The sequence below is a fragment of the Triticum aestivum genome, chromosome 7B (assembly GCF_018294505.1).
Source record: "Triticum aestivum cultivar Chinese Spring chromosome 7B, IWGSC CS RefSeq v2.1, whole genome shotgun sequence".
In the NCBI taxonomy this organism is placed as follows: Eukaryota; Viridiplantae; Streptophyta; class Magnoliopsida; order Poales; family Poaceae; genus Triticum; species Triticum aestivum.
Genome location: NC_057813.1, coordinates 724,163,655 through 724,171,456, shown reverse-complemented (window position 1 = coordinate 724,171,456; position 7,802 = coordinate 724,163,655). Strand labels below are relative to the sequence as shown.

The 7,802-nt window shown below is 47.6% G+C and overlaps 1 pseudogene; it reads left to right on the top strand.

Moving 5' to 3' along the window:
• The first annotated feature begins 664 nt into the window (after positions 1 to 664).
• On the top strand, positions 665 to 6,322 carry LOC123160426 (putative disease resistance protein RGA4; annotated as a pseudogene).
• Positions 6,323 to 7,802: the final 1,480 nt, after the last annotated feature.

The following is a 7,802-nucleotide window of genomic DNA, read 5'->3' as shown; positions in this document are numbered from 1 at the left end:
ACAACTTGACGACGACGGACGACCAGAAGCACTCTCTGCTTTATTAGTAGGGAAAGATAAATATCCTACGGATGGTTCTCTGTTTTCAGAACTACACAACTGTAAATTACACATGCCGTTTGAGTCAGAAGTCAATAATTCCAGCTAGAAAAAATTAGAACAGGGCCGTTGGCCTATTGATCCAAAAAATAGATCTCTTGATCTATGGTTGAAATTCGTGATTGCTGCCCTGGAAGCTTACCATTGATAACACGTCAGAAATAACTTAATTACCACCAACAACGAAAACCTTTGTCATTGCTTGGCTCTGCTAGTTAATGATTGAATATGATGCAGACATTGTGAAAGGAGACATGGCTACCAGATGACAAGACCTGGGGACCTGTACAGGTCCTAATAATTAAGAAACACATTAACCCGTCGTTCACGCTAACCGGACGTGGATTAGCTGGGTGCTAACGTGTTCTCACATGGGGTTAGTTTGTACTCCCTCCGTAAAGAAATGTAAGAGCGTTTACATCACTAAAATAGTGTTCTAAACGCTCTTATATTTGTTTCCAGAGGGAGTAGCATCGATCGAGATCAGTGTACACAAGTTATATCTTAGCCAAATCCCAATGCTAGCATGTGATGCAAGTTGTCTCTTGTGTGCCACAGCATCGACTTCTCCTTCAGAGAAATGAGAAGCCCTGTTTACATGACTAGCGAACTTGATGCGGCCGGTCCTGCACAGCAGGCAGCAGCACTGTCGCACTTACAGATACCTGTAGCCCCCCAACCAAGTGCCTGGGGACACATCGATGGCGCATCCTGACTGAAGGGAGCTGTTTGACGGCAAAGTTCCTTTCGACGAGGGAGCAGAGGGCGTTGCTGGGGCTGCTGCTGGGCACCGAGAAAACAAGCTAGTACTGAAACATGCTGAATCGATCAAGCTGTTTGAAAGTAGTATTACCTTATTAAGTACAGCTGTATAATCATCACTATATATTGTGGTAGTGGATGCAACTAATCCATAAGGAAACACATTCACATGTTCCCTGACATTCAACAAAACTAGCATTATTGTGTACTACAAGTGTACAACTGTCAGTTTCTATATTGTGGGGCAGTGGACGGGATCAATCAATGAAACCAAACGCATCCTCATGTACCTCTCCCTGAAAGTCAATACTAGCTAGCATCGGCCTCCATTGTCCTTGCAAGCAAGCAAGCAAGCCATTGTCTTCTCCACCTTGCACTGTACGTGTTCTTCTCTGTGTTCTCTTGTGAGGCCCGTCCTTGGCGCTCCAATGGCGGAGCTGGTGGCCACCATGGTGGTCGGACCGCTTCTCTCCATTGTGAAGGAGAAGGCGTCCAGCTACCTCCTTGACCAGTACAAGGTCATGAAGGGCATGGAGGAGCAACATGAGATCCTGATGCGCAAACTGCCTGCCATCCTCGACATCATCACTGACGCCGAGCAGGCGGCAGCCCACAGAGAAGGGGCAGCGGCCTGGCTCCAGGCCGTCAAGAAGGTGGCTTACGAGGCGAATGAAGTCTTCGACGAGTTCAAGTACGAGGCACTTCGTCGTGAAGCAAAAAGGAAGGGGCACTACAAGGAGCTTGGCTTCGATGTGGTAAAACTCTTTCCCACTCACAACCGTTTTGTGTTCCATAACAGGATGGGAAGAAAGCTCTGCAAGATTGTGCAGGCCATCGAGGTCCTTGTGACTGAAATGAATGCCTTTGGCTTTAAGTATCAACAACAACCGCCGGTATCCAGTCAATTGCGGCGGACAGACCATGCTATCGCTGACCCAGAGGAAATCAAGGAAATCATCAATGAATCCAGAGCCAATGATAAGACTGAAATTGTTAGTAGACTAGTTGTGCAAGGTAACAATGAAAGTCTCACAGTTATTCCCATCGTTGGAATGGGGGGTCTGGGCAAGACCACGTTTGCACAAGTTATCTACAATGTACCTGAAATTCAGAAGCACTTTGATTTGCTGCTATGGGTGTGCGTCTCTGACAACTTTGATGTGGATTCTCTGGCTACAAGAATAGTTGAAGCAGCTCCTGAGAAGAAGGATGATGGCACAAAAGAAACCGCTCCCAAGAAGAAGGATGATGGCACAAAAGAAACCGCTCCCAAGAAGAAGAAAACACCACTGGATAAACTTCAGGACTTGGTCAGCGGGCAAAGGTACCTCCTTGTACTGGATGATGTCTGGAATAAAGAGGTTTATAAATGGAAACAGCTTAAGGCCCGACTTCAACATGGTGGCATGGGTAGTGTGGTTTTGGCAACAACTCGTGATGGCGGAGTTGCTGATATTATGCGTACTGTTGAAGCGTATAATCTCACAGCTTTGAAAGATCAATACATAAAGGAAATTATCGAGACAACAGCATTCAGCCATTTCAAGAAGGAAGAGGAAAGGTCTGCAGAGTTGGTGAATATGGTTGATAAAATTGTGGGGAGATGTTCTGGCTCTCCTTTAGCTGCAACGGCACTGGGCTCCATGCTGTCTACCAAGACCAGTAAGGAAGAATGGGAGACTGTATTAAGCAGAAGCAGCATTTGCACCGAGGAGAATGGAATCTTACCAATACTCAAGCTCAGTTACAACGACTTGTCGTCGCGTATGAAGCAATGTTTTGCTTTTTGTGCAATATTTCCCAAAGATCACAAGATTGATGTGGACAAGCTGATCCAACTATGGATTGCACATGACTTAATCCAGGAAAAGCAAGTTCGTCTTGAAACCATTGGCAAACAGATTTTCAATGAGCTGGCCTCAAGGTCATTCTTTCAGGATGTGGAACAAGTCCAAGCCACGGTCAAGGAACTTGAAGACAGTTGGTCATGTTATTCCAGAACTACATGCAAAATTCACGATCTTATGCATGATGTTGCACTGTCTGTAATGGGAAAGGAATGTGTCTTGGCAACTGACGAACAAGGCAAAATTGAATCTGTTGTCGCAACTGAGGAAACAATTCCAAACACTGCTCGTCATTTATTTTTGTCACGCAAGGAACCAGAAAGAAAATTGAATAGTTCTCTAGAGAATAGCTCTCCAGCTATCCAAACTCTTCTATGTGATGGGCATACGGAAAGTTCGTTGCAACATCTAGCAAAATGCAGCTCTTTGCAAGCATTTCAGCTCTGTTCATAGAGAAGATCATTTCAGCTGAAACCAAAGCATCTACATCACCTGAGGTACCTAGATCTCTCAAGAAGTAGGTATATCAAAGCACTTCCTGAAGATGTGAGCATTCTATACAACCTTCAAACGCTGAACCTCGCTGGATGTGAATCTATTTGTAGACTTCCAAGACAAATGAAGTATATGACTTCCCTTCGTCACCTTTACACTCATGGTTGTTCACGGCTTAAGTGCATGCCCAAAGACCTCAGGAAACTCACATCTCTTCAGACACTTACATGCTTTATAGCAGGTAGTGAGCCTAATTGTAGTAATGTTGGAGAGCTTGGAAATTTAAACCTTGGTGGTCAACTAAAGCTACGTAATCTGGCAAACGTGACAGAAGTGGATGCAAAAGCAGCAAACCTTGTGAACAAGGAGCTAAGAGAATTGAGATTAACATGGACCTTTAGATGGAATTATTTTCAAGGTATTACTAGCTGGCGGGATAATGAAGAGGATGCAAAAGTGCTCGAGAATCTCGAACCTCATGATGGACTACATGCCATAGGGATACAGTCATATGGAGCCACCACCTTCCCAACATGGATGACTATGTTGCAAAACATTGTTGAGATCCATCTTTTTAGCTGTAGAAAACTAGTATGGTTGTTAAGCGGTGAGTGTGATACATCGTTTGCATTTCCAAATCTGAAGGAGCTTATGATAAAAGGTCTTGTTTGTTTGGAGAGATGGTGGGAAAAAGATAATGATGGGATGCAAGGAGAGTTGGTGATGTTTCCTCTACTTGAGAAGCTGCATATTAGCGACTGTGTAAAGTTGAAAGCATTGCCAGGACATCCGACCTTCCCTAAACTCCAGAATGTTCATATTATGAATTGTCCAGAGTTGACAACTATAGCTAAATCACCAAAGCTCGGTGTATTGAAGATGGAAGGACGCGAGGTAGAGTTGTTATTGTGGGTAGCGAGACATATGACATCATTGACCAATCTGGAACTGACTAGCATTGAACAGAGTACAGATACAACCTCGATGGGGGCTGAGAATAGTTTGAGGGAATTGGTGAACGGCAAGGAGAATGGAAATGATCAAGGCTTTCCTCTAGAAGTTTTGGTGTTAAGAGACTTTAAGTCAGGTGTAAGTGTAACAGAGCTGTGTGCATGCTTTGTACGCCTTCAAGAGTTGTCAATTTGGAGCTGCGATGCGCTCGTCCACTGGCCAGAATCATTGTTCGAAGGATTGGTATCCTTGAGGAAGCTTCAGATTGTGGACTGCAATAATCTGACTGGATATGCACAAGCTTCTGCTGAGCCATCAACATCATCAGAAACCAGTCAGCTCCTGCCACGTCTAGAATCTCTAACGATACAGAGTTGTGGAAACTTGGTTGAGCTCTTCAACGTCCCTGCTTCTCTCAGAAAAATGTACATTTCTAATTGCAGTAAGCTTGAGTCCATATCCGGCAGGAAGCAGCAGCAGGGACAGTCAGTATCATTGATTCATCAAGGGTCAACAGCCAGTATAGAAAGATTATCATTACACAATTGTCATGGCTTAACAGGGGTCCTCTTTTTGCCCCCGTCCCTCAAGAGACTAGACATTTTTAAATGTGGTGGGTTGGCATCTCTGGAATCCCGCTCTCCCGAGCTCCTAGCGGACATGGATTTTTAGAGCATAGGCTCATGGACACTCTCTATCCATACCCTCCAATATAGCTTTGAGATCCGTGCTAGACAACTAACTTACTGCGTAAAAATTTCTCTTTTTTGTTGCTTCCAAATAAAACAACATATGAACTTCAAACTTTGCAAAATAGCAAAACATTCTTACTACAATGAGAGAAAAAACTTATAGATTTTTTTGACGGATATTAATATACAAAATGAGATTTTCTTTATTAAAAAAATGTTATTTTTAATACTTATGATGTATGAAAAAATCTGAAAGTTTTTTCTCTCATTGTAGTAAGAATGTTTTGCTATCTTGCAAAAGTTTTAAGTTCATATGTTGTTTTATTTGGAAGAAACAAAAAAGAAAAAAGTTCTTGCACGAATCGCGATGCAGAGATGGATGGCTAGATAAGGGGGTGCACCTAAGCCTATGCTTCACAGGATATTTTCCCAAGCTCCTGTCGTTGGAGTCCCTCGACCTTTGGGATTGCATGACCCTGAAATCCCTACCAGATGGGTCGCAAGCATACTCATCTCTCCAACATCTCTTGATTGCTAAATGCCCTGGTCTGAAGACGCTCCCTGCAAGCCTGCAGCAATGCCTTGGCAGCATCCAGCAGGAATACGTTGATGCCCATCTTTATGGAAGTAAGCACGCATCAATTACCTTCTCTATTATAACTTACTAGTGAGTGTTAAATGTGCTAGTTAGAAAATGATGATAGCATCACTAGTAGTACGACAGAAGACTAGAGCAAGTTAAATATTCCCTTATCTAAATTCTCCATTTCTTTAATGATGTTTCCCTAAGTGCAAGTTTTTACATTAATACTCTGTGCAGATAAGCCAAGGCCTATGCTGCTGAAGCCCAAGACATGGAAGTATGTCTGCAAAGATTGAACTACTGTTCCCAAAGGCTTGGAGGATATGCTGTCTGCAAAGGTTGGTGGTACTGACTGTACCCCTCGGATATATTTTGAGGGAGAAAAAATACAGGCCATGTTTGGCTTTCTTCTGGTGTTGATCGTGTATGGTTTCTTTGCGGAATTCTTCCAGCACATACAGACGGATGGAGAAGAGAGATAACTTGGAGTAGAACTATTGTCTCGCAAGACAGATCATACGCCTACATGAATGTTGTTGCTGCGCTGAGTTACAAGATCAGTAATCAGAAAGTGATTCAAACACGTACTACTGTTTTATCCCCTGAAAGAGATCTTGTTCGAACAATTAGTACTTGTATTTTCCGCTTATTTACCTATGGGATGTTGTATGATTGTAATTTTTTTTGGAACTGGCAAGGCATCTCTCTTCCCTGGCACTGTCAGTTCCTTTTGGGTCTAAATTATGCCAGTATTTCCTTTGGGTGCTTTGCCCAGGAGAGGTTACTTGTTGTCTTGTTGACTCAGTTTTCTCTATGTCTGTCCGTCGGTCTCTGAATGACTTTGGTATAACTTGATAACTCAACGTTTGCTATATATTTTTGACTTGTAAATACATGCACTGTTATTTAGTGATTATGTTATGACCGGTCAGGTCTATGCCAGAAAGAGGCCCACCGGGCATTAGTATTAGGGGCTTGTCCCGCAAGTTATCTTAGGCAAGTTATCTTAGGCTAAAGTTATAAATACTAGTTGTAAGACACCGTTTGAGATCAAGCAATAAAGATATTATAATCTTCTGTTGCCCGGCTCCTCAAGGAGCCGGAACCCTAGCCGCCTCTCCCAACCCTAGCCGCGACGGCGCCCGACCGCCGGCGCGCCCGCTCCAGCCTCCGTCCCCTCCCCCTTGCCCATACAACCTACGCCGGAGGCCTGGTAGGAACCCTAGTCCTACCAATTTGGTATCCAGAGACACCAGGCCGATCATGTCGCTTCCTCCATCACCGACGCCGCTGCCATCCACCTCCGCCCCACCACTGTTGCCGCCGGCCACCTCCTCGCCGATGACGGCGATCACGTCCGGGACCGTCACCACCACCGCGCCAGCGCCGGTCACCACCACGGCGGATCCGCCCCCGCTCCTCATGCCCGAGGAGATGTCGGGCACCCTGCGGGAGCTCGTCCACGCCGTCCGAGGCATCAGCCTCTACCTCGCCGGGCACCAGCCCCCGCCACCGAACGCCGCCACCACCGCCTATGGGCCGCCGCCGCTACAGTGGCCCGCCCCGGCCTTCCAGGCGCCCTACGGAGGGGCGCCCCCGCCGCCGCTCCTGCTGCCGCACTACCCGGCCGCGGGAACGCCTTGGCCAGCGTGGCCGACCACCGCCGCATCGCTGGGGGGCCCGCCTCAGCAGTCCCTCCCGGCGCCACCGCCGGCCCCCACGACGCAGGCGCCGGTACAGCCGCACCACCAGGCGCCGCCACCATCGCCAGCACCACCACCCGCGTCCCGGCCTACAGGTCGGCCCCTGCACCAGGTGTAGTTTCCGCCCTCGCCATCGCCGATTCCCGCGTGGGCGGCCGGCTCGTCTCCGGACCCGGTGTATACTACGGCGCCGGAACACGTGATGCCCTCTCTCCGATTTGATCGTCCCTCCAGCTCGGCGAACTACGCTCCAGAGATACCCGACCCAGCACACGCGCTACCGTTTACTGCAACCCCCGGGCACGGTGGTCCGACACCCCCTCGCTTCGCCAAACTGGATTTCGCCACTTACGACGGCACGGAGGACCCCCTCAACTGGCTCAACCAGTGCGAGCAGTTTTTTCGAGGGCAGCGGTCGCTCGCTTCGGATCGCACCTGGCTCGCGTCCTATCATCTCCGAGGCGCGGCGCAGACTTGGTACTACGCCCTCGAGCAGGACGAAGGCGGCATGCCACCATGGGAGCGCTTCCGGGAGCTTTGTCTCCTCCGGTTCGGGCCTCCTATCCGCGGGAGCCGACTAGCGGCCCTCGGTCGCTTGCCTTTCACATCCACGGTGCAGGACTACGCCGACCGCTTCCAGGCCCTGGCATGCCATGCGCCGGGCGTCTCC